The 26,968-nt window shown below is 41.4% G+C and overlaps 1 long non-coding RNA gene across 2 annotated transcripts; it reads left to right on the plus strand.

Annotated features, from left to right (window-relative positions):
• The first annotated feature begins 7,497 nt into the window (after window positions 1-7,497).
• On the plus strand, window positions 7,498-15,631 carry LOC129736254 (uncharacterized). 2 transcript variants are annotated; one of them, XR_008732584.1, is made up of 3 exons: window positions 7,498-8,155; window positions 8,525-10,538; window positions 11,410-15,631. It is a non-coding gene; the product is annotated as an uncharacterized LOC129736254 (long non-coding RNA). The 2 variants fall into 2 exon arrangements; XR_008732585.1 differs by having other exon boundaries at window positions 8,525-8,611.
• The last annotated feature ends 11,337 nt before the right edge of the window (window positions 15,632-26,968 follow it).

Here is a 26,968-nt window from a genome sequence, read left to right on the forward strand (position 1 = left end):
ACAATGTGGAGTGCATTACATTCAAGTTTGCAGGACATTCTGTACATGCTTTGCTGACCTATATATGCCTTCTGGCTCTTAGACAAGGATGTGAGGCAGTTGTTTCCTGCCATGAGTCATCATTCAAGAATGGTATTTAAATAGGAGGAAAAGGAAGAAAAAAATGTGAACAGATTCTAGGGAAAAGCAAGTATCAGCCTGTGTTTTTTAACAGAGATAATTACAGGGTTTTTTTCCCTTTTTAGTGACCGTCTTTCTAGGAAATCCCAGGAAAGTCAGTGTCTCATAGTTTTCATTACACTACAACAAGCCGAAGTGGAAATACTGTATTAGAGCATAATGCTGACCTTGTCTAGCAGTAGTGAAGGAGATATTGCCCATGTGTTTGTCTCCCCTAGAGTTTCACAGTGAGAAATTTTATGAATACACACATGCACAGTCCCTTTTTATCAATGAAGATACAGTCTTAGAATAAAGAATAAACTTTTAGAACCTGGGTCAGTTGTGCAAAGGGTGCACAGGCTAATCTTTACAAATACTGGGTGCCTCAAGTTAAATGGCTATTTTGAAATAAAGTCAGGTGAAGACAAGCTCTGTTGAGAGGATGGGATGTGCTAAAAGAGACTTTTTCTGAGTTAGTCTGCATCTTGCACCTTCCCCTTGATTTAAAGAATCAGTCACCAATATTCGAGTGAGCAGAGGTTATCTTTATTTGGCAGCGCTGGGTGCATGGGGAATCGCTCCACCAAAGTCATGCACACCGAGGGGATTTTTCAGTCTCCTCTTTATACAAGCAACTCATACCTATTCATTAATTTTCCAGGAAATCGTTTATATATTCATTACAATTCCAGGAAGTCATTTACATATCTCACTAAACTAGTGACCATGATTTAAGTCCTTGTCTTTGCCACGTTGTATAAACAACAGGAACTTAGGACCAGATAGCCTTTTTAAAGATGACAAATCCAAGGACTTAGCAATTAGTACATCCGTCATGTTAGCAATAAGCGTCCTTGGACGTTTCCCAACTTTTAGATAAACATAAGTACATCATCCTATAGATAAGTGGTACATCATTCATCATTCATTCCCCCCTTTTCTAGTAACTTTTGCAAATTCTTTTGCAACTACAAAAAATCATTATGCCTTATGATAATTTTTTGACAGCACCAAACAAAACATTGAAGTAATACACATATTATTCCTAAAACTATTACAATAAGTATTATAATAAAAGCATGCTTTAACCATTCCAAATTAGGTAACCACGAAGTCAGTTTGTCCCATATAGCTTTAAAACTCCATGATAAATCGTCTTTAGTAATTTCATGCAGGATCTGCACCTTGTTCCATATCTTATGGATGTCTGTTTAATCATTCCATCCATCAGATTGGGAACAAGTATTTTGCCCTGGGTTTCCAGGACATGCTCCTCCTGTCTTGTTTGAGCTTTCTAATGACAGTTATTATCACTTTTCATAACTACTGTGGTGGTTTGGTTTAATAATTGTAAATCAAATCTGGGACCCAACTTACATGTTTTATTATCAAATAGGCAATATCCTCTGTAATAAGTAACTAAGGGTAATTTGCTGATCAAATGGGGTTTTAACAAAAGGAATGATCTTGCTGCAACAGATTTGAGAACGTTCTGTCTGGCGAGAAAAGACTTAACCATGAGGTTGCAAGATGTACTTTCTCAAGGCAAATGTTAAACCATAATCTCATGTTACTATGACAACTTTTGTCTTTGTTTAGACCTTAGTGTAAAAATAGATTAGTTTTGTAATATACAGCTTCTTGCTACGTGACTGAAAGCATAACTGTTTGCTTAAACCGGCCTTGAAGCTGAGGATAAAAGGGCTGTGTTACTTGTCGGAATTTGCGAGCCTGGACGGAGCTGCGACTCCCCGGCCGCCCTGCGCGCTGTTTTTGCTTTCCTGCCTTAATATATACTTAGTGAATTTATTTCAGACTCTAGTTATTTCAATTCAACTATAACATCCTCCACCATCGCTGGGCTTTTTCCAAAAGTCTGGCCAGGTAGGCCATTTGTCATCGAGATAATTCCAGTTTTGAGAGGCCACCCCATACAGGGGTGTTATCAAGCCTCCTTTAGGAAGAGAGGTACATATCCAGCATTCCTTAGCTTTCATAGCATTAACAATTATTTGCAATGTTTGAAGATGGGTATTGTTTACCCATGTTTCAGTTTCTAATATCACTACAACAGTTACAATTAAAATCAGAATAACTTTACACAAATGTCCCTGATCCTTTTTGACAGTCCATTGTGTCCCTGGAGATTTCTTTACGATCTAAAGAACCGTAGTTTCATGGATCCTGCCGGGGTGACAGCCCATGATTTCTCAGGAGCCTTCTTTATCTGAGAGTAGTGAATCCAGGCTGGTTGTTCTCTTATCTTGACGGTGGTGAAGGTTGTCAGCAGCACCTGATAGGGTCCTTCCCACTTTTCTTCCAAAGGTTTCCCTGAAAAAGTCTTTATATACACATAGTCACCAGATTTAAAGGAATAGACTGGTTGATCCAACCCTCTGGCCCTTGTTCCCAATACTTGTTTATTTATAACTTTTAATTGTCCCTGGAAGGTCTTCACATATTCACATAAATATCCCTCTCCTAACTGCCTTAAATCTTCTCCAGCAAATTGTAACTGGTACGGTCTCCCATATAATATTTCAAAAGGGCTCAAATTCTCCTTTGTTCTCAGTTTAGTTCGTATTCTTAATAATGCCAAGGGAAGAGATTGTGGCCAAGTTAGATTTGTCTCTTGTCCTATTTTGGCTATCTGTTGTTTAATTAAATGGTTTATTTTTCCACTTGCCACTTGCTTGAGGCCTATAAGGAGTGTGTAATTGCCAATCTATTCTTAATACTGTACTCACTTGTTGTATTATTTTGGCACAAAAGTGTAAGCCTCTATCAGAAGAGATTGTTGCCGGAACACCAAAGTGGGGAATAATCTCATTTAACAATCTCTTCGTTACCTCTCTTGTTTTATTTGTTCAACAAGGGAAAGTTTCTGGCCAACCTGAAAATGTATCAGTCATAACTAATAAATATCGGTACTCCCCCTTTTCTTGGGAGTTCAGAAAAATCAACTTGCCACTGTTGTCCTGGATAATTTCCTCTACTAATGTTCCCTAGTTTTATTCTATTTGCTACATTGGGAGTATTACGTAAACACACTTTGCATTGCTGAGTCACCTGTTTTATTACAGTATATAAGTTTCACCCTATCAGTTTCTGATTTAGACTTTTATATAACGTATCAGCTCCCCAACGAGTCTTATTATGTTCTGTTAGGGCTGTGGTCCATATAAAATTGGATGGTATCACTATACGGCCATCTGCCAAATAAGCCCACTTATTTAATTTTATTTTACCGTTCATGTCCTGAATTAGCTTTAGGTCTTCTTTAGAATAGTTTGGCTCCTGATCTGTACTTACAGTTTGGATTTTACCGTCTGGTATTAAGGATAATTCCTCCTTTCCCACTTCCTCTGCTACTCGTCCGGCTTCATGGTTGGCCAGGCAGATTCCAATTTCCAAATCAGTGCCTCAGTGGGCCATCTTATGTTCTTCCTTCCTGGATGACCCTCTTATAACGGAGGGGGCCACTCCTCACATCAAGGTCTGGCATGGCATATGTTCCCACTGCTCAACGCCTACTGGGTTGCAGCCAACAGCAGAGCTCAAGATTCTTCTTGGTGGCAAACACAGAGGCCAACCCAGTCTTGCCCTTGACTATGATAGGAGGCACTTGACCAACCTTATTCCTTGTACTTCATTGTCAATGCAGAGTTTCATCTGCACATCCCATAATAAGTCACTGTCATGGCAAAACACACAGATTTACATTAGTAGAACTATTACAGAGTGTATTTTATTTCAGTTTTTATGCCAATATCCCCCACAGCCCTGCTGACCAAGGGATATTGTTTTACCTGAACTAGGCAGGCCTCCCGCTTATCATTTTTACTGTAGTAGGCAAAGCATTTTTCACCTTACCTGGAATTTATTCCCAGATATACCTGGTTAAAGATTTCTTTTACTGAAGCAATTAATTGTAACTAGAGGAGACAGCATACTAGATTAAACCATTTTCATCTACCAAAGCATGCTTTCCTTGCTGTGGAATGCCCAGAGAAACATCTTGCTAGACTCCAACTTTTCCTGATGCTTTCTGTTTTGTTTCTGTCAAAGTGTTTTTTCTGTCTTACAGGCAAGATTATTTTCTCTCTGGGGACTATGGGTTGGCAAATTAAATTGTATACATTTTTCAATGTTGTCAAAACTTGGGGGATTTTGGGTTTTTTTACTATAATTTTTGACAGGAACAGGAAAAAAACCAGAAGGAAATATATAGTAATTAAGATGTGGGAGGAGGAAAGAAGGTGAAGAAGCGCACAGGGAGGAAATGGGACTCAGCCGGCCAAGAAAAACAGATAGAACATGGAGGATGAACAGCAAGAGGTAAAAGGAGTAGTGATGGGACTTTCTTGTGCTCTTACTGTGAAAAGATAGGATAAGAAGTTCACAGGTATTACAAAAACTAAACTAAAAGGATCAATAAAACTGAATCTGTCACAAAGATTTTTCCAACTGTTCTCAGGCTAGGAGTCACTGAAATGGATTCATTTGCTTGGTGGCTCTCAGCAGTCTGTACAAAATGAGCTGATGGTTATTTTCTGAGGAAGTAGCATTCATGTCCATCTACAGGGCACTGATCAGTTCTTGTGTTGGCAAAATCTGGTAGAAGGCCTATTACAGCAAGAGCACAGAAACTAAACTGCTTTTTGCTTTAGCAGTGGTCTTGTGGGTTCAGCGAAAAACCAGAAGGGGAAGGAAGAAGTAGAGTGGGTGCAAAAGTTCATATGCTCCTACCCACACCTTGCCTCTTCTGAGGACAGACAAAGACTTTCACTGTAAGTGATCTATCCAAGGCAAAAGGTTCTCTTTCAAAAGCAATGCAGGAAAAAGAACCTTATTCTAATATTATTAACACTCAGCCACAGGGGGAGGACAACACCAGCTGTCCCATCAGTTTGTATATAGTATAGGTTGGCTTTGAAGCTGAAGTCAACTTAACAGGGCCACAAAGTTCAGCTGCTTGCTCCTATCCCCAGCTGTCTGCCATGCCTTTCAATGTGCTGATAAAAACCCTTTATGGGGATGTATTTTACATCAGATCACAGAAATTATCAGTTTGAAATGTAACTTTACAGGTGGGAAGATAGATTCCCCCCTCATCCCCCTTAATGACATAATTAACAGTGCAGCTTGACACACTGATTCACTGAGGAAGGATGAATCCCATTCACAAGGGAGCAGCAGCAGGAGGAATAAATATCCTGATGATGGGGAGAAAACAGTATTTGGAATGACTGCTTTGGGTCACCTGCTGAAGGGCTGGCTGTTTGTGGGAGCACTGGGAGAAGCTGTGTTAGATGAGGGTTTGAGGTCCTGAAGAGCTCTGCGCCTGGCCCACCACACCAGCCCTCCCTGTGGGTCTGGTCACCTGCAACTCTCTTCTTTTCGTAAGTATTCCATAAGACTAATATGACAGTATTAGTCATCCTGGCTGGGAAAGGTGGTGTACAAAGGTTCACACTCCAGCAGGAGTCACCTCTTGTGGGGGAGGGCAGCAGCTGGTCTCAGAAGGCAGGGCTGGTTTGATGAGGGTGGAGCCTCTTTCAAGAGCTTGTAAGCAGTACAGCTTAACTGGCTGCTGCTACCAGGGAATGAAGTTCTATGCATTCAACCCATTCCCTCATTGGTAGCTGTAACAGTAATGTGGTTTCATTTAAAATATGAGATGGTAAGAGCTTAAGCCACAAGGAGTGGTTAGAGGCATTTCTATTGATAAGGAACAACTTCCCCAAATCCCTTGGCATTGAAACCTGACATCAGAAACAAAATTTAACAACTCTTGGAGGGACAGGCCACAATCAGCACTGTACAGAGGCATTCCTGCAGAGCAAAGATAGAAGGCCTCCAGATCAGCTCTGGAGCATGGTAATGTGTGGGAGCTACTATACTTGTTTAACAGGTTTAGTCGGCCCAGACACAACACCCCTGGCACCGTCAGCATTTCTAGCACAGCAGACATCACCTCCTGGCAACTGTGAACTGACAATGTCTTCTTCCCCACCTGAAAAAATTGACCAAAGACACACGAGAGTCAGAAGGCTTCTCTGAATCTACGCATGGACTTGTCCCTCCCCTCATGTTGGGGAGAGTCCCTCCTCCTAACAATAAAGAGAAAAAGAGATAAAGGCAATGGGAAACCTGTACATACAAACTCAAACCTGTCCTCTCTAAAACTGTTTTGATCTGCTGAGGATAGGAGGTGGCACAGACACTGAATATTCTAAAGTACATCAAGCCAAAGACATTTGAGGCTTAATACTTTTGGACACAGGCCTTGTTTACATGTATGAAGTGGGTTTCAGGATCTCTGGCTAAGTTGGTGCCTAGAAGATCACTCCTCCATGGTTAACTGTACCCCCAGACCTCTTTCAGACACAAAATGGATGGGTCTGGCTTTAAGCTCTGTCCAGAGGCAGGGGAAAAAAGAAAGATGGCTTACAGACTTCCCCTTGGACACCTTGCCCACCTAATGCTTTAACTGAGCTGAAGGACAGTCTGGTCCAGTTTCTTACCCAAAGCCTTGCTTAGATTCAGCTTTATAGCTTCGAAGTGGAATGAATAAACAACTATCCTTTGTCAAATTTTGTCACTTAGACATTTACTCTAAGTAAATACTTTATTAAGAACTCATTTACACATGAAGCTTTTCCTGATTAAGTCCACGTGCGGATACTTTTGTTCTGAATACGGAATATCCATGTGCAGTTATTTCAGAGCAGCCATTGCACTTTCAAATTCATTGCCTCCCCCAGCTCACATTAAGTTCTAAGTGCTGCTAAAACAAACATATTTTTGAGAGCTTGTCTACCTGCCAATATAATGTAGAAATTGAAGGCAGAATGAGTGCTTTTCATGTTAAAGGGGTGAAAATAGCTGTTGTACTCTTTAAATTTACACCCCAAACTTGTTTCACAATATTTCATTTGTACAGACATATATATATATTTTTTTTTTTTCTTCCCCTGTGTCACCCTAAAATGCCTAGCTTTGCTAGAGGGAACTTTCTCCATTCCATACGTTCCATGATGACATGATATAAGGAAAGTTTATTGGACAAATATGAATATTTCAGGGGAAGAAACATATTTGAATGGTTATTTGAATAAAAATGCCTGTACAGGAGCCAATACCATTGGGCTTAATTACTTCTTCTATTTATGAATGTTTAATGTTTAGTTTGTTATATTGTTATCTCACTATTTCCAGCCATTTTTCTATGTAATTTCCCTTGCCTCATCACACCTAATTCCATGGAAAGGTCCTCCTGCAATTAAAAGTAAAACCTATATGGGAATCAAAATATATTCCAAGCACAGTGTGCACACACTGACAAATCTGCTGTAATTATGGTTGATGATTAGTAATAAGTATGTATTAAAAAAGAAGATGGAGAAGAAAAGCAAAAATATTCTTGGCTTTTATAAAACTCTTCTAAAATTGGAGCATTTTTATTTTAAGATTTTAATGTTGTTCTTCCTAATTTCTTAAAGTTTGACTGACAAAGCTAAAGAAAACTCAGCCCTCCCAGTCTCCATGACTAATGGAGTCACAGAGCCAAAAATTCTAAGAATGAACGTAACTATAATGCAAGAGGCACTGCTGCCAATTTGTTTCTGTTCAGAGGATGGGCAAAAGAGACTCACTACTGATGCCTGTCCACTTGCAAAGTCTGCTGGTACGAACATGTAACTATCTTAATAAACATTTCTCAGTAGAGGCAAGACCTGCTGCTAAATGTCCTATGCCCAAGGACAACACCGTAATCTTGATGTCCTTGTATAAAGTTTGCTTTTATTGATCCATGTCTTTTTTGCCTACCAGATGTGAGCAGATTGCCTGAATCACATGAGAACAACAATCTGGATTTGGCTCTAGGACTTGATCACATGAGAACACAGAGACATGTCAGCTGCCATGACCTACTTTAGCTTTCTGGGAGGAGATGCAGCCCCTTCATCATGATAAAGCCCTCACATAGGTGAGCACGTATGATCGTTTTTATGAGATTTGTTGTACCTATGAGGAAAAGCAAGTCCATCTCTTATGTAGAAATATGTCTGGTCCTGTAGGGAGTGTGGCAATGGAGGGCAGTTATCAGTTGTGCCTTTGCTATTCTTTTGAGCAAATAACGCATTCCTCCTGGCAGCTTACAGTCTTCTGGCTACCAGCTCAGCTCTGAAATATGAGCTATGGTAGATGGGGGGAGGGAAGGTCAGCTTTGAAAGGTGTGGGAGAGGATTTCCATTCCAGACATAGGCACTTGGTTACAGCACTATTGTGTACATCTGAGTTATTTGAATGATCAATAACAAAAATTCCCTCTCCTCCCCACTCCCCTCTTTTTTAGCAACCCTAATGTAAGCATGAAGGAAGATAAACACTTTTTGTTATATTCCACTGGTTTAGTAGTCCTGATTGCATTGAGCATTTCATGGTAAGACTTCAAAGTGCTTCTGCCTTTTCCTTTTACATATTGATGTACAGTTTGCTTGAAAATATGTGTCCTGCTCAAATTACATTAAGAAAACATTGGAACTATGATATACACCCACCAGCTAGACATAAATTGGCACTATTTGAAATTCTGCTGCAGCATTTCATCAGTTTTCAGCATTTTTTCTCTCATCCTAGGAAACAGGGTTTTACATACCTCTGCTGACATTTGGAGAGTTTAGTCTCTATGCTCTATGCAGTCAAACACTGAACATTTTGTGAAACCCCAGCATTAAAGAAAAAGGACTCATGAACAATGAGAGAAAAACAAGCAGTAACTTGTTTTAAAAAGTGAATAGCTGTGATAAGAGGCACTGTTAAAAAATACACATGTGAAATCCATGACATTTAAGCACATATATTCCTTATTTCTAGCAAAGAGATACACAATACAAATATGGGGCAATGTGTGATCCAGAACTGGTAGGATATCTTACATAATTACTCATGTGACTGCTCAAACTAGGGGAACTGTGAATTACTTTTAGTAGGTTAGAAATGACAGCAGAAGCAGGAGGCTCTGATCAATTCCACTTCTTCAGAAAAACTTTACACAATAATACTGCCTGAAACTGGCAGGAACTGGAGATACTTTCTTAGAAAACTGCCAGAAAAATATATCTCTCCCATACAGGTCTGATGTTCGTATGATTTGTTTGCCAATACATGCATATGTTTGGTGATGGAAACCATTTTCTGGCACTAAAAAAGGAGTACAAACTTTTCTCATCTTAGTTGGAATGAGGCAGTTGTTGCTTAAGTGAAGTGAGACACCCTTCCACTCTAATGCAAGCTGAATGCTGAAAGTTCCTCAGTCCAGTCAGTATTTCAGAGCACATTCATTAGAATACCCACCACCACCCATCGGTAATCTACAGAAACCAGAAAACTGCATTTATAAAAACTGTAACTCAGACAAATGCTATTGTCCAATCAATGAAGGCAATTTTAAAAATCCCTCCAGGAATATCATACTAACAACCTTATCCCTGCTCTGAGGCAAAGCCCAATGACTTCTAAAGACCAGATGTATCATGATTAGTTGGTCATTTCATAGCTCAAAGAACTGTAAATATGGATGTTTATAAACCATAGTCTGCACTGCTCTACCAAGGTACGTAATATTTTTGTGCTGCACATGAACTCTAAGTTACACTATACCAAACAAAACTTAGAATCGTTTAGAAGATACATTTGGGAGAAAAAAATAGACTTTATACTGATGTCCATGGAGATGTTTTGACCTCTGAAGGATTTCTGGAAAGAAGGATGCAAATTTACTTGTTAATTAATTCCTACGGTTTTTTGTGTGTGTTTGTTTTAGTCTTCATTTAATCTCCTTCACATTTTATTCATCTCCTCTGCCAGCCTCCCTTCACAATTTTTTGTATTTCTCCAATCAACAACGCTTTCTCCTTTCCTCCTATGCCTTGTGTAACTTTCCCAGCCTATTCTCTCTTCCTATTCTCTCCTCCCATTCTCTTCACTATACTCGCTTCTCTTCTGGTGCTATCTCATGGGACCTGTCCTTGACTCTTCTAATTTGATGTTTACACTCTGCAAGAAAAGAGACTAATGATAGTTTCACTTTCCTGTTCTGTTCCTCCTTCCCTCTTTTCGACAAGTTCTGAGTCAGCAAAATACTTAAGACAGTAAAAAACTTGCATTCATGACCAGGCTGCCATTTTAGATTATGGAGATGTGTAATACCTTGCCAATGTAAACTCTTCATCAGGAAATCTACAGCGAGTCAGTTGATTCTTCTCTGACCTTCTTCAAGCAGTTTTTCAGAGGTGCTCTGGGCTGGATGTGGCCATCATGTGAAAGAATTGAGAGCTTGTGCAGCAGCTCAGGTTCCCCCCTCTCAGGTAACTAAGAGAGACCACCAGGCAACACCAGCTGCAGGTTAGACAGTTAAAGAGGAGACTACTGATCCCCTAAGCCTCTCCAGTAACTCCATCCTGTGTCAACAACCATAGCGCAGAAAACATTAATAGGAGTTTTAGAGCATGGGACCTCTGGAGAAAAAACCCAAACCCTTAGCTTTAAAATTTATTTCTTGTAAGTCTCCATTATTCATTAGTTATGATTACTTGTATTACAGCAGACAGTTGCTAGTGCGTTATAACTGAGGGTTCAGAATAGTTCTAATTATAACAACTTTTTATACATGGCACTCTCTGAAGTATTTGTGTGTTTAAGCTTTCCACAATAAGCCTTGAGAATTGTCCCTGTTTAATCTCAGCTGGAAAGTATTTTGAAACGCTCTAAGCAAAATTAATTCATCTGGGTTTGGGGTTTTTTTTGTTTTGTTTTTCTGTTTGATTTACCATGAGGAAAGAAGAAAGCATTTTATTCTCTAAATACATTATTTGCCAAAGTTCTCACTGCTGTGGTCAAGAACCCAAAGTGGAGAGCTATATCTCTTGCTCTCAAAGATCTGGAGAATTTTAAAGCAACAGTAAACTTGCCCTTAAGCCAGACTACTTCTGGCCTCCCTTATCCCAAAGGCCATTACTTTCACTTTTCCAGTGAGAGGTTGAATTCCCCCAAGCAAGTGAATAAGTAAAAATGTTTCTACCCTAGATGTTAAAGAAAGTGAAACTAGAATCAAAGAACTACATGTAAAGTTCGAATATGGGTTTTTATCTATAAATTACAATAGAAAATGAAGAAAACAGAGTAACACAGATAAGCAATTACTCATCCTAGAAATATATCCTATTGTCTGTATTTCAGCCCTCAACACTAACAAGACTCAAATCATTTCCTAAATGCTACAGCAACAAAGAATTTGGTTTATATTGTATGCATGATAAAAATGAAGAAACCTTGTTGGATTCTTAAGAAGATGGAAAAAGCAAAGAAAACGTCAAACATATAATGACCAGCCAGGATCAGTATGTCCCCAAAGAAAGAGAAACAACATACTGTTCAGGTATCGTAAAGAACCATCAAAGAGCCCACATTTCTTTGTGTTACGAGTAAGTTAAAAGCTGACCAAACACCAAAAGCATGAATCAGGCTTGTTTACAATTAAAACCAACAAAAGCTATTAGCCAAATAGGCTCAACTTAATAACAAATCTAGAGACTTCGAGAGGTGACCTACCACACAACTTCAACCTCCAGCAAGAAACGCAAGGATTCTGTGGGTGTTTCCTTTACTGTATAATCCTGATTCATTCCTACAAAATGTAGACTGCATATGGCAAAGATTTTGTAAATTACCATAATGCTTACTGGAAGTATGGGATAATCTGGAGTTGCACAGACAACCTTCATTCTGGTATTTTTGGATTTCTATTGGTAATTGTTAACAGAAAATGAACAAAAACTGACCTATTTTTTTATTCTTCCCTAGCAACTCAAGCACATGATGTCAGCTTGACACTTCAGTCCTAGACAAGACATAGTTACAGACTTTTGTGACTTGTGCTAGCAGAGAAATAACTGGGGTTGCATGTTTTCATTCACTATGCTAAGTGCCATGCCCTTGCAAGTGGATTTTACTACTATCTGCTTACATCTGAGGACTAAGGAAATTTAGAAGTCATTAATTTTATTCCAGACCTGAAATAGAAATGTAGTACATCAGTCTTAAGCTATTCTGCCTGTTTCCCTTGAAACTGACCCTTTCTGCATCAGTCTTTCCATGTTGACTCCCAAATCCTTGCTCTCTTTTACCTCTATTTCTAGCCCATACTTTGTTGCCCAGCTCACGCAAATTTCTACCGTTTTCCTGCCAGGCGGGTTCCAGTCTCCTCCAAGATCCAAGACAGATGATTTAATACTCTTTTACTTTCACGGCCTATATTATCCTCCTCCAAGGCCTTGGCCCAATGGCTTAACAGCCTCCACACTCCACTTCCTCAATTCTCCACCCCATTTTCTTGATCAGCCAGTCTACTGTGCTTCCATATTAAACCACAGTCTCTGTTTCTGTTTTCTGTATTTTCTTCTGATGTCCCAATTGTATCCCTGTGATACCTGTGCCTCTCATGACTTTCTACCTCCCAGTCGTAGTTCCTGCCCTTTTTCCATTTAAATTAGGTCCCCTCTTTACAGTGCTTGGGCATCAATGGAGTAGAGTAACTGAGAGAGGCATTTTGGTTTTAGTCCTGTTGTTTGGCCGCAGTCCAGCCCACAAACACGTCAGAGCTATAACCAAAGACCATGCTCAGTCCTCTGCTGTAGAATGCTTGATCTGGATGCAAGAAATGTGACAATGGTTAATATACTGGTGTGCCGAGACCAGTATTTATCTCACTGATCAGTAGCAGCTCATTAACTCCCTACTCCTTAACTTCTTTAACAGCCTGTCTATACCCAGCTGCTGTCCTGCTCCATGCATCCTGATCAGCACATTTCTGAGGCAAAGACTGCCTCGGAGTCGTGTCTTTATAGAGCGTAGCACAGTGGGATCTTGATTCAGGGTGAGAGCTAGATGGGATTATGATGTTCATGATGATAAAAAAATTAGTATGCCTGCTGAAACCATGAACATCCTATGTTTTTTAAAAGGGCTTTAACTTGCCAAATGTGTGTAGAACTTCATAACAACAGAAAAAAGCACAGCCCCAGCATAAAGGCCATTTCTCTGCAAAATGTCAAGTTATTCTGGAGCTTCCTAATGTAAAGGACATCAGTATTTCTTAATGGAGGGAAACAGTCTGTTCTTTTTCTTGACCTCATTCTCGGAAGTAGAAGAATGTTTTTGACTGCAATTTTCTGAATAAATAAAAATGTAATCAAATGAACTACAAACACCAGGCATATGGCCAGGAAGTTTTAGCCTGAATAGTTAATATTTTGTGAAAATTTTTGCAATTGGAAATCAGTTTACCACAGGAAGTGCAGTCAACTTTAATTACAGGTGGTGCTCATAAGTCCTTCCTATAAGATAGAATCACCCATACAAGTAAAACTCTTATTTTCTAGAAAAAATAAGATTTTGTTTTTCATGGCTTCCCGTGTCACAGGTATAGATTTGTTGGCAGACACATCCATTTCTAATCTTCAGGTCTCAGTTTAGTGGATTCCTTAAAAAAAATTTTCAACTTCCATATTTTCATCCCTGCTATTAGCCCTGAAGAATTTTTTTGAGAGTAAGATGACCTTAAATCCACAGCTTTCCACATACACTCCTGAACTAATCCTCTCTCTCAACACCATGCACTATAACACCCAACATCCATGTCTAATAGGTGTTCTTGTCTTGCGGAGGGAGCTGGGGGAGAAGCTCCATGCATATGCACAGCTGTGGGGAGAAGAACAATCATTAATTAACTTTTAAAGTCAAAACTTCCATTAGCTGAAACCATGGTAGGGTATATACCTCTACAATGTTTAGTGGCTTTACTTCTTCATTTCTTTCTTTCAGTATTTGTGTCCAGCCATACTCAGGTACAAAGTCTAAGTACCAAACTTCCCTGCCTTAGCTCCATTTTACCTATGGCTTCCTCAAAATCTTAGTTCCATTACTGTTACACAAAACTTAACTACATACTTCCATTTCTACCTTGCTGTTGCATATTTCGAGCTTATTTTCTACCACTAAGGTGCATTCTGAGGCATAAGACCAGAAGATGTTTCTAGCTTGAAGTGCAAGAGGAATACAGACTCTATACTAAGATGTTTGAGGAAAGCCAATTCATTTTAGGTAGGTTAGCCTTAGGTGAGTTTGATAATTTGAAAGGTCTTCACACATCTTAACATCCTTCTATCGGCATATATGCTACTTTTGTGTGGCTAAGCATCTCTTTGAGTTTTCACATAGTCTGTCTTGACAGTCAGCAGAGAAGGAAGGTAGGAGACTGTGTGAAGCAGACCTTCTGAGAGGATGGACACAGGCACTTCCTTTTTTTTTTCCACGATAAAAAGGAGAGAATGGATGTAAGGATAGTCACCTCTGGTTATCCCAAAGAGGTCCGTCTGTGTGGCTAAAATCCAGCCAGGTCTGGGGCAGAACGAAGTATCTCTGTAATTCTGCATGCGCATGGTGTGTAACACAATGCAACAGCTTAGGGTAGGCAAGAGGAATCTTGAGCTGACCAAACCTAATTACACAACTGGGAGTTTGGTCAGCACATTAGGTTCAACACCAATTCCTGTGGCAAGAAAGAAGCTCCAAGATCTTGTGGAAGAATACCTTGTTAGTCCTCCAGTTTTATATTCCATTAAAAACATCAAGCAAATTGAGAACTAAACCAAAAATTACATTTATAGTGTTCAATTATACTGAACAACTATTTACAGTATACTTTTATATGTAGTATTTACACACACAAAAAAGACTTTTTCTCTTTTATTTATCTGTCAGGACCCATACTTGAAGTTCATTGTTGCCTAGGAAACAGTGGATAAAAGCAACAAAAGCAAAATATTTCACTGAATATCCTACATGGCTTTAGATGCCTGTAGTATTCTCAGCTGTTCCTACAGACAGGGAATCCGCAATTCTAGTCTTTGCAGATAGCTGAACATGAATGGCAATACAATTTTATTAAAAAATGTAAACGCCAGTAATCTGAGAAGAGTAATATAGTCCAGTGATTAGCTGACAGATGATCAATATCTTGTGCATGACTTGACTTGCAGTGACCTCCAGCAACTCCCTTAACCTGATTCTCATGCTTCAGTGGACAAATTTTTTTCATGCCTACCCTATAAAAGGATCTGTGACATAGGTGATACAAAACTGTTTCTTAAAAGTGCGTTAACCAAGGCACCTGAAATATGCAAATGACTAAAATAATGTGCTTAATGTTTGACTTGCTTGTAATATCTCACACGCACTCTTATGGCTATGCCAGAATGTTATAACAAATAAACACACTGTGGGAGACATGTGGGATAAAAGAGAAGAGAAAGATGCTGTTTTATAATTTAGAAACTTACATTTTTTTCTTATAAAAATGCAATACACTTCAAGCATGACAAAATTAACATAGCAATTCTGACTGAAGCAACACATATGTGCCAGTATGTATGGAATCACACTTCTCAAGTAAGCATAGGCAAAAAAATCTTGCTGCAACAAAGAGTTCCTGCATCAATGTCATAGATAATTAGGTCTGACTTTCTCAGGTACTTCAAGACACAATATCCACAGAACTGAAGGAACAGAAATGTTGGATTTTTTTTTGTGTGTCTTTTTCTTCCTCTGATGGGACACAGGTACACATTTTACTATTAGAATAAAAAAAAAATCAGAAGAGCTAGTACTCGGAGGATAAACTGTCCCATGCATTTCGATACAGTTTTAATTCCACAGTACAGGATGGGTTCCATCCCCATCCTTTGACAAAACAGAGTATCACAAGAGTGCAGCACAACTGGCTTACACAAACTACCATAGCTTACTGCTCTGTAGTGACCAATATAAATAGTAAGTAGCCTTCTTGCTTCATATCTTTTGTGTTCAGGAGAAAGAGTACCTGCTGCTAGCTATACTTACTTGCATATCTTCTTGGAAGGGAATAAGGATGTGAGCAACCGACACATCTTTTTTACCCCAGGTACTAAGCATGTTGAGCTGAAACACAAACACCTCTGGTCCAGTGACTCTGTCCATATTTAGTACTTACAAAATTACAATTTGTTCATATTGACATATGCTAACTCCTTTGGGCTTTTGAAGAAGAAAATACAGCTTCTAACTCTTCCTACACCTTTAGGTTTTGCCTGAGCTAGATTATCTCCTGCGACTGCTTTGGAGTTATCAGAGTAGCTCCAGTTGTGGTAAAACCTTCGATAATACTGCTGTAGGCAAAATCCATGTGACCACAAGCATTTTCATGAATAGCCTCTCTAAATGGATCTACAGAGACTCTAAATGGGTCAGATAACTAAGCAAGAGAGCACCTTATCTGCATTGCCATTCCCACCTCCCCCACAGCTGTGCCAATGCTGAAAAAGTGACATATGGTTACGCCTTGAGGGACAAAAATAAAAACAACCCCAAAACACTGTTGATGATGGACAGGGAGCATCCTCCATTTATCAGGGTTATCTGGAGAACAATATAACCCAATAAGAGAGACAGAGATTAAAGACTTTTTTTAAAAAAGAAAAAAGGTGATTAAAATTCAAACTAGAAGTAGATAAAATGCTTAAAGGAGATTAAAGACACATGGAGAGATCTAACACAAAGAGAGGGCACGAGGCTGTTCAATATGATGACAAAATGATTTCAGTTACCCCTTAGGCTGGAGCCAGTTTACACCACTGCTACCAGCCCAGAGTGACAGAAAGAACAAAAGAACATGAAGACCAGAAATCGCATCTGTTGCAACAGCAGATCTGCAGTCCAGTAAGGGGTACAGGTGAAAAATGTATCATTTGTTAAAAGCTGATTGGCTTACTGTGTTGTAGGTGGCCACTGAAAATTGATCTAGACAGTACAATGTAATGAAACAGTCATTTAGGCTGAGCAAGGATAGAGAAGTGCCTTCTACAAGGTAAGGCAGTAAAGAGTGAAATGATTTCCCAAAGAAAGGCAGGAGCCTGTGGCTCTGTGCTCCAGTGACAGACACTTTAATAGCAAGACTGTATCAGTCATGGGAGGAAAAAACATCAAACCAGAGGAGGCTGTCGCTTCCCCTACAGAAGGGTTCGGATGCCTTTCTGTATCTCAAGGGCAGTATTTATATACTTGCACATACAGTGCAAAAAGAACACAGTAAACAGGTGTCGTTCGACAGGCGTTTCAAGGAAGATGCTTGGCAAGTCCAGAAACCGGCGCTTAAGGGTTACCAGGAAAAACCAAGCTCCTTCCGCCACATATGCCCAGTATGCCCAAGGCCACCCACTGCAGGCTGCCTCACACCCCCAGCGTCTCCACAGCTCGCGGGAGACACCCCGGGGCGGGGTGTGCTGGGGCGGGCCGGCCCCGCCCGTTTTCTCGCTGGCAGCAACATTTCCGCCGCAGGCCAAGCTGTGCGCGGTGGGGGCCTTCACCGGGCGCTTGTGGCGGCTCGGCCCTACGAGCGCAATGCCTGCGCGGGTGCCCGGGGCTGCGCTCCCAGCTGGGCCCGCGGCCGGCAGCCCCTCCCCCCTCCGCCCTTGGGCCCGGCCCGGCCCTGAGGCGCCCCCTCTCACCGCCGCTCCCCTCCCCCATCGGCTGCACAACCAGCTGCTCCGAGTGAAACCCGACACCGGGGGCCCCCCGCCCCCCCTCCGGCAGCCCGGGGCCGCGCGGGGCGAGGCGGAAAGGCCGCAGTGGATTGCGCCTGGAGGCGGCTCCAGCCCCGCGCTGCGGCCTGGCGAGGCTGCGCCGTCCTGCGGCCGCGCGGGGCGACGTCGCGCAGAACCCCGCTCCGAGAGCTGTGCGCGATCCAGTCCGGAGAGTACCGGCTGCCCGGCCGCAGGGGGCGTTCGCCGCAGCTGCTGTCTCCTGCCAGAGCCCAAACCGGCCCAAACCGGTTGGAACTGGCGCAGGCCGGATCTGCTGGCCGCGGAGCGGCGCCTCCTCCCCCTCCCTCCCCCGAGTCCCCCGGCCGCCCTCCCAGAAGCACGGTGAGCTTGTGCTCCCCCGCCCCGGCCTCGTTCCAGCTCGGTGAGCCCAGGGGCCCTGCTGAGCTGCTCACCCTCCCCACAGCCACTGCACTGCCCGCTGCTACTGCCCCGCGCCCGTTGGCGCTGCTGCCGCCCCTGAATCTAATAGGCACATTGGCTCTCTGCCCATCTTCCTGCTCACGTTGCCCTGACCTCTGCTATCAGGCAAACAGTGAGTGGTTTTGCGTATTTTTTTTCTTCCACTTCACCAAGAAACGAGCACAACACAAGCTTTGCCCTTTTCCATCAAAGTCACCTCCCTGCAGTGGAGATGGCTGCACCCGGGCCCAGCACAGTCCCCTCCCCCGACGTGGAGATAGCACTCTCCTCCCTGCCTGCCCCATGCTGGACTTGGCTTTTTGCTGCCCTGACTGAGCCCCCTCTGAAGACATGGGACCCCCGCTGCTCTGTCCCCTCTTGTCACAACCCTGCAAAGAGCAATGCAGCTCTGTTCCCTGCCACTGTCATGGCAGAGAAAGGCCCCACCTGTGCCCACCCGTATTCCCCCAGTCGTGGTCAGGCCAGTCACTGCCTGTCAGTACAGGAGACAAAGAAACCTGGGTCCTACCCTTTCCCTTCTGCCCCACACAGTTACTAGGACAATAAGCACACCCTGGTTTGTCACCCAATAACCACAGAAGACACTGACTTTTTTTTTTTAAGGGAACCTGGCCTGACTCCATTTTGGAGAGGACATTGCTTAGAGGTCTGTGGAGCCATTTCCTCCAGCAGCATTTGGAGCAGAAGGGGGACAGCGCACCTCGCTCTCTGGGTGCTGTGGGGTGCCTCTCTGCCATTTGGAGTCAGTGGCTGGCATGACTTCTCTGTGGCTGGTTTTTTTATACATGGTTTTGTGCCAAACTGGAGCAGTATGTGTGCCTAGGATTTAGCCAGCTCTGCTGCATTTTTGCAGTTTCAGTTTCAGTTTTGAAGTTTCAGTGAAAACTTCGTTTTCAGACCTCCATGCTTCTGAAGGCATTGAGGTAGCGACCCTGCACACCTCAGGGGGACATTTCCCATAGTCTCAAGGGGGATGGGATAGGTGTGTGTTTGCCACATTTTTCCCTGGCCTTGGTTTGATGATTCAGCTGAGTAGACCTGGCAGCTGGCTGCTGCTGAAGGAGTTTCCCCCATTTGCTTGTGCTAGCTCTGGCATTTTTCAGACACCTCACTGAGCTAATTTAGTTCACTAATGTGGTAGATGCCACTCCCATCCTCCAAGAAAAATGTTCTGCCAGATCCATGAGTTGAGCTGGCTCACCAGAGTCCGGCAAAATGCTGTAGCCAGCTCTAGAGTAGATCTGCTACACAAGTGGCGTGTGGCAAAGGAGTAAACAACCCTGTCTGTGGCAGCAAGTTATTTGTCCCACTGTTAAGCTGTTCTTGTACAGTTCCTCATTAGCGAGGAGAGGCAACCACATGTGATGATGTGTACCACCACCTGAATGCCTAGAAGCCAAACATTCATCATCCTTAGGAGTATAAGCACTATAAAGACTTCTCCCATAGGTGCATGCCATTTGTATCCACACCTGGATGTAAAAATAAGTATACAACTCCTAGTGATTTTGAGGATAGCACAGACAACAGGCGCAAGCCATCTGGATGGTATGTTGTGACAAATGTTTGCAAAATGTAGAGATTCCCCAAGGAAAGTAGGAAGAAAAGTTCATACACAGGCAGCTAGCTGGCCATTCTCATGTAAAAGGAGTTGTGATGGGTGGGCCCTGGCCAGCAGTCAGGCTTTCACCCAGCTCCTCACTTGCCCCCCCATCCACAGCAGGATGGTGGAGAGAATAGGAAAAGCAGGAATGAGGAAGCTCCTGGGTTAAGATAAAGTTGGGGAGATTGCTTACTAATTTCTATTGCAGGCAAAAAGACTCACCCTGGGGAAACTAATGTAATGTATTGCCAATTTATAGATATATAATTACTGATTTGGGTGTTGGGAAACAAAACAACAAACATTAAAACACATGGGAAAACTCCTTTCCTCCCATTTCCTAAGCTCACTTCACTCCTGTCCAGACACCTGTCCTACCAGCTTCTTACTGCCGCAGGTCACATTCAGTCCCTTTAGTGAGGAAGAGAGTGGGGCAAGGGGAGGTGTTACAGTCAGTACATAGCAGTTTCTCTGTCATACTCCTTTCATCTCACACTTTTTACCTTCTTTGGCATGGGTCCTCACAGGTTGCATAGAGCATCTCCTCCTCCTCCTTCTCTTCCTCCTCCATTGGAGCTAGCTGGAACTGGCTGTGCTCGGCACAATGACCTTTTCTCACAGAAGCCACCCCTGCAGCCCCCCACTTCCAACGCCGTGACACCTGCAGCCAGTATGGGACTCAGAACTATGGAATCACAGAATAAATTAAATTGGAAAGGAACGTGGCAGGTCATTTGGGGCCATCTTCCTCTGCCTGCCTCCCACTAAAAAGGCCAGTTCTGCAGGTCAGTCAGGCTGCTCCCAGCATTGCCCAGACAATTTTTGATGTCTACAAAGACAGTAATCCTGCATCCTCTCTAGATAACTTGCCCCACTATTTAAGCATCATTGCTGTGAAGATTTTTTTTCTTGTATTTACTTAACATTTTTCCCAAGAACAGTCCAGTTCTGTTTACTCTGTAACTACCTATATAGGTGGTTCGAGGCAGCAATTTGGTTGCAATTTGAAGCCCCATGACTGCCTTTCCGGTTTAAAGAAACCCAGCTGTCTTGTGGAAGACAGAAACATTAAGGTTGGTATTAATGGAGAATGAATGGGTGTGGTGGCACCAGAAGGAATGGCAGAAGAAATGGCTATAAAATGGTGTGTGTTGATGGCACCTGGATTTAGCAGGTCTGGGTAAGATATGGGTACATCTATAGGCAACTGCTCCAGACAAAAGACTGTCAGTATATCCTAATGGCTGAGAGAGATGATAAGGTGGAGAGACTAATTAGTGTCAGCTCCTAAAACCCACCAAAAAACCTCCACCAAATGTACCCCAAACAACAAAAAAACCCCCGCGCATCTACCAGAATATCTTGACACAAAGCTATGGATCCAGGCAAGTTGAGGACCACTTGGTAGCTGGCATAACTTGTCTAAGTTGCTGAAGAAGTTTTTCCACTCTAGGTGTCCTGTAGCAGTCTCAGGCTTTAAGTCTGATAAGGTGATTTATTTGAATGATACAGTGGTAAGCAGACAGCTGGAGCTGGGTGCCTCCGCAGAGAGACTCTGGACAAAGAAATTCCTGGGCAATTATACCCTTACAATCTGAGTTTCCCACCCCTCATTCAACAGGTCAGACCAATAATATTAATATTAATTAATAATAATATTAGGGTCTGGGGTCATCTTGTTTTTCATTGGGTCTCTTCATTGTCTCTGAGTGGTCTGGTTTTTTCTCTTATCTCTGAGGCTGTGGTTTCTGCTGACAGTTGTAGCTTCCTTTTATTCCAGCTTGAACCCACTCATGAGGCCTTCTTCCATGGAATTAGGTAAAAGTTCAACATATCTGGGTGAAAATTCACAGCTTGTGGCCTAAGGCTTCCGCAAATTTAGCTACTAATGATAAGCAGGTAACTCCAGGCAGTTTCAGTCCAATATTACTTAACAAAGTAAGTACGTAAATTACAACAGTTTTTCTATGAAATGAAATCACCTTCTCCTCCTATAGGGTGTTCCATTGTTCTTACAAGATTGCAAGATTATTTCCCGAGTTTTCTATCCTTTCTCCTAACTTACTTGATTGAGGCCCAAAACCATCTTGGTGGCCCTCCACTGGGCTTGCTCTAGCTTGCAAATGCCTTTCTAGTACTGGGGAGCCCAAAACAGGAAACAGTACTTTGGAGTGGTGCAATTTCACGTGCTGAATAAAGGGAAATAACAATTGTTTTGAACCTGCTGGCTGTGCTTCTGGCTAATGCAGCTTGGTAGCTGGCCTTGATTTCTGCAAAAATGCACTGCTGAGCCATGTTTAACTTCTTTCCTATGAGGAGTTGCAGACCCTTTTTTTGAAGGCTGCTTTCTAGTTGATCCCCTAAGCTGTAGAGATTTGTGGGGGTGTTCTGTTCCAGGTACAGGACTTCACATTTCTTTTTGTTGAAATTTATGAAGTTTCTGTTGACCTATTTTTCCAGTTTGTTAGACCACTGCTGAGCGGCAGCCCAGCCATTAAGCATGTTGACCTCTCCCTTTCCAGTTTTCTGTCCACAGCGTGCGCACTCCCTTCAGCAGCTGCAGTGATTTACAGAAGGCTGTTCACATGCTATCCTCACTGCCTGCTGAAGGAAACACATCTACTTATAGCCGTGACCTTGATGGAAATTTATGTATGTGTGCAAATGTGCATGCACACACACGCATTACCAAGTAAAGTCTGAACCAATTTAGTGGAATTCATTTTGTTACTGAAAATTATAAACAAGAAAACTCTCTAAATCAAATTGTATTTTAGAAAGCCGACCTTGCTTTATTGCAGCGCTGGGTGCATGAGGGATTTTTCATCCTAACATGCACATCAAGCTACTTGAGGGTACACGTTATATCCAGTAGAGTACTTGCATATTCATAGTACATTGCATATTCATTGGAATTCACACACAGGATTGGTTACAAGTTTCTCATTTCTAATGCAAGAAATTAGTATGCATCCTCAAATTAATACACATCCTCAGATAGCACTACTGAAGCTTTTTACCAACTACGCATGGTCCCCAAGCGGGGTTTTGCCCACTTTTTTTGGGGGGGGGGGCTATTGGGGTCAGAGGACACAATCTCCCACTACCACAATTACTGTTGTCCTATTTTCACTGATTTTCCAGTGATGTTTGTGAATTGCAACACTTTATTAGCTTGTGTCCTCTTAGGGCCAGGACTTCCTCACTTGAATCCTCCTTTTGCATAACTTAGATAACTGTTCTTTTAAACCATCTGTTCTTTGTTTCCTGACCTTGTTCTTTGTCCTTTCAAACTGAAATGTTTAAATCTTTGGTATCATTTACACTTCCGTGGCAGTTTGCTGTTATGCTGCATTTTAGGTATCCTTTTTAAGGACCCTTTGCTCCAGGAGCAGAAGAACGCTACTTTTCAAACCAGGTAGTTCCTACTTAGCCTTAAAACAGAGATGTAAGAGAATAAGAAGAAAAAAAAGGTTTAATTTCACAGGAGGCTGTCTGTGAACAACTCTTTCTGCTAAAAGAGACTAGCCCCTTTATATAAAGGACTGCTTCCCCTTTCCCCACCCCATCCATTGCCTCCAGCCCTCATACCAACTGAAAATACTTGCATTCTCACATTTTTCATAAAGTCAAAAGTATCCCCTCATTTTCACGCTATATTTATAGCTTTCAAATGTTGGCAGACCTGGCTGTGGCTCTGGGAGGCCACTCCGACAAAGGGAAAGCCTCTGCTCTACTTGCCTGCCCTGCTTCCTTACACTTTCTCCCTTATTTCCTTAGAAAAGACAGGTGAGACTGTCTCTGAAATACTGAAAGGGAAGCATTTGGGTTTTTTTCTGTAACTGCAGAGGTCAAGGGGAAAAAAGTAAGTAGAAACCTTCTGGAATTTAGGGAATCAGAAAACCATTTTAAATTGCAACTGAATACAGATTATTTTGTAACAGGCATGTTCCACCTGCCCTCTTTGAAACAGAACTTGAAAAAATTCCTTATAATATGTTATGCCTCATTTAGGATGAGAACCAACAGTTTGGATTTTGGCTGTTCTCTTTGTGTCCCTCTCCTGGTCAATGGCAGTTATTTTTTCACATATTTTGTGGGGGTTTGGGTAAGGAAGTCTTTGTTTGGCTTTTGTCCATAAACTAAGAAGTCAAAGTGAATATGTGGCTGAGCAAAATAGATTTTATGTGTACATACTTGTTCCAGTGTATTGAAGGGTTAAATAAATATTTATCTATTTAAAAATTCACCTCTGCGGTCTTGAAATGAAAACATAAATCTTGTCATATCTCTGAAAATGAGCCAGGGGAAATCTGCTAAGGGGAGTGCTCATTTCAGTCAAGCTCAGCACACTGGAATTATGCCAGGAAGTGAAGCTGAGAGGTGGCTGCTTTTCTGAAGAGGTAGTGACAGGGAGAAGAGCTGGAGTCAGTCAGTTCAAGGGAATTTGACAGTTTTGGTATAGTAAATTGAATTCTTCTGGCCTTTAAAGGCTTAGTATTGACATAATACACTGCAGGCTGCCAATTTTGACCCTTTACTTTAGTAAGTTATATAAATAAAATGTATATTAAAAAAATAATTAATTTTTATGTATAATGAAGAGCCTGGGAGTAAAGTGAGAGGTACTCGGAGGATAATCTTCCTGCCGTAGTATTGACAACACCCATTACTCCCTGAATGCAGTATCTACTCAAGGGCTACCCAACAATCCAATTTTGGTAACTCACCTCAGCTGCATTTCTAACCTACTACACAATGGCAAGGCTGTTTCCTCCACATCCTTATAGCTTCCTATAGAAATTTTAGCCACTGTTTCATTCCCGTTCCTTTTTGGCTTTGAAATTGATGTCAGATATTATTCATGGAAATTGCCATTTAAGTCCAGACTTCACAGACCTCTCTCTGGACCCTGAAGCCATCATCCTCAGCATGCTGAGAGTCTAGTGAGGGATTTTCTGTGGACAGGACAGCTAATTGTGTCAAGTTACATAGTTTTTGTAAATAAAATGTCTTATTTAGGCTAAGACAAACAGACCGTCCAATTTAATTTAATTTATGGGCTGTAGAAGAAAGCGAATCTCCTGTAGTCCGAAAGATTCCAAACAATTACATGTCCCAGTGCATCACTAAGCTGTATTCACTTGTGCAGCGGCTATGTTGTCTTCCATCTCCTTCTCCCCATTTTTTAAAAATGGAAACTAAGTACAAGCCTGTTTCAAAATAATCTTCTAGTCTTAAGCAGATATCTGTCCATCAACTGCAAATTTACTCTGGGTTTTTTTTTGGTTGGTTGGTTGGTTGGGTTTTATTTTAGCAATTAATATTGCTACATTCAGGAGATAAGAGGGCAGAACTGTAGAGATGAGTAAGGAATGCCAGAATGTGAGTTCTAAGAAAGTAGCCATCTGGATTATTTTATTATTTAGAAGGCAATGGAAAAATAGAATCAACATAAAAAAGCTTTGAAAAATCACTTCACAGAATGTAAAGGGTAGAAGAAACGTAATAGAAGTTCAAACAATCCTGTTCCTATGTTTCAGTTTAAAAAGCAAAACAAATATTCAGCAACTATATTTTTTATGAGGATTATGCCAGTATTTTCTCTGAGTGCAGAATATATATTCTCAGAAAATTCAAGTGTGTTGGTAAATTAGCCAGAGTTCTTTAGGGAAATTGTTTATCAAATAATTTTTTATTGTCCTAGATTGTCTGGTGATAACTTTTCAAACTTTTTGGCTCATTAAATTCACTCAGATCTCCTACTCTGACATAACTGGCAGGTTTTTTAATGTGTTGTTGTTTTTCCCATAATTTGTCATAATTGAATGCTTTCCTTTAGCAAACAAATGTTCTAGTATGGAAATTTTAAAGAAAAAAAAATGTCTTTGAAAGCAACCTCCCTCCTTTGTTCAAAGTGGTTTAGATTGTCATTACACTGCTACTGTAATCTGGCAGAAGTAAAGGCTGCTGTTGAAAGCAGTGCGCTGGCTTTCCTTCTGCTGTCTCCTGCCACTTCTTCCTACCACTTCCCATGTGCTACTCATATGCCTGTGGCTGTGTGATGACTTGCTTCAGGGAACCACTCCAGATTCAAGCTAATTTTTCTTTTGCTATCCTAGTTTTCCTCACTGTGAGGAATGCAAGCAGTAATACCAGCCCAAGGGCAGCAATAGGAAAAAGTATTTGAGGCCAGGAAGGGAGGTGAATAGGATTATTCTTCAATGTTTAATAGTCAGTTTAAACTGAACAGGAATTGTGAAATTCATTATGTGCTAATGTTGGTGGTACTGCTACTGATTTTACAAAGTATTGATAACTTGATAGAAAACTGATTTTTAACAGAACTAGTCTGCTTTTTGTACCCACACACCTTATGTTTTTCAGCAAAAGACCAATTATGTGAGAACCACGCTATTTCAGTTTGGATAGATTTATTAACTTACAGATGCTGGGTATATAATCTTGACAAGCCTCTAAGGATCTAATGGAGATCCAGGTAGACTGTGCCTGCAGGCTTCAAAAGTGTCTTGATCTATTAGGGATCTGTAAGACCTAATGCTTTGGCAGCTGACTAAGAGAGTTGGCCACAGCTATAGGTTACAGGAGATTCTTGCTGCCAAATGCACCTCTGCCACTTTGGTTCCATGTATTTTCCAAAGGTTTAATTAATATGTGTGTAAAAAATTGTAATTAATTGAATAAGAAACTATAAAATGTGTTAATACATTGAAAAAGAATAGGTTTGAAAGCAGTACTTAAATAGGCAAGACTGCTAGTTCAGAATTCACAGATGTAAATTTATGTAAAATTTTGTTTCATACAGATGTATGAATTTGCCTTTCTTCTTTATCTCTATGATTTATCTCACCTAGGTTGAGAATTCACTGGCATCTGCCATGATTACTGAAATTAGCACAGGATTTGAAGTAGAAGAGTTGTTTGAATTCCTAAAAGAAAGCCTGATCATACACCTGGAAACCTAGGTGGAGAGGATAGCCAGAATTTGTCATGAGATCTTTCTGCATCATGTCTCTAATTTAGATTCCTGAGAGTGATATGACCATCCTCAAATGTC

The sequence above is a fragment of the Falco cherrug genome, chromosome 5 (genome assembly GCF_023634085.1).
Source record: "Falco cherrug isolate bFalChe1 chromosome 5, bFalChe1.pri, whole genome shotgun sequence".
NCBI classification, from domain to species: domain Eukaryota; kingdom Metazoa; phylum Chordata; class Aves; order Falconiformes; family Falconidae; genus Falco; species Falco cherrug.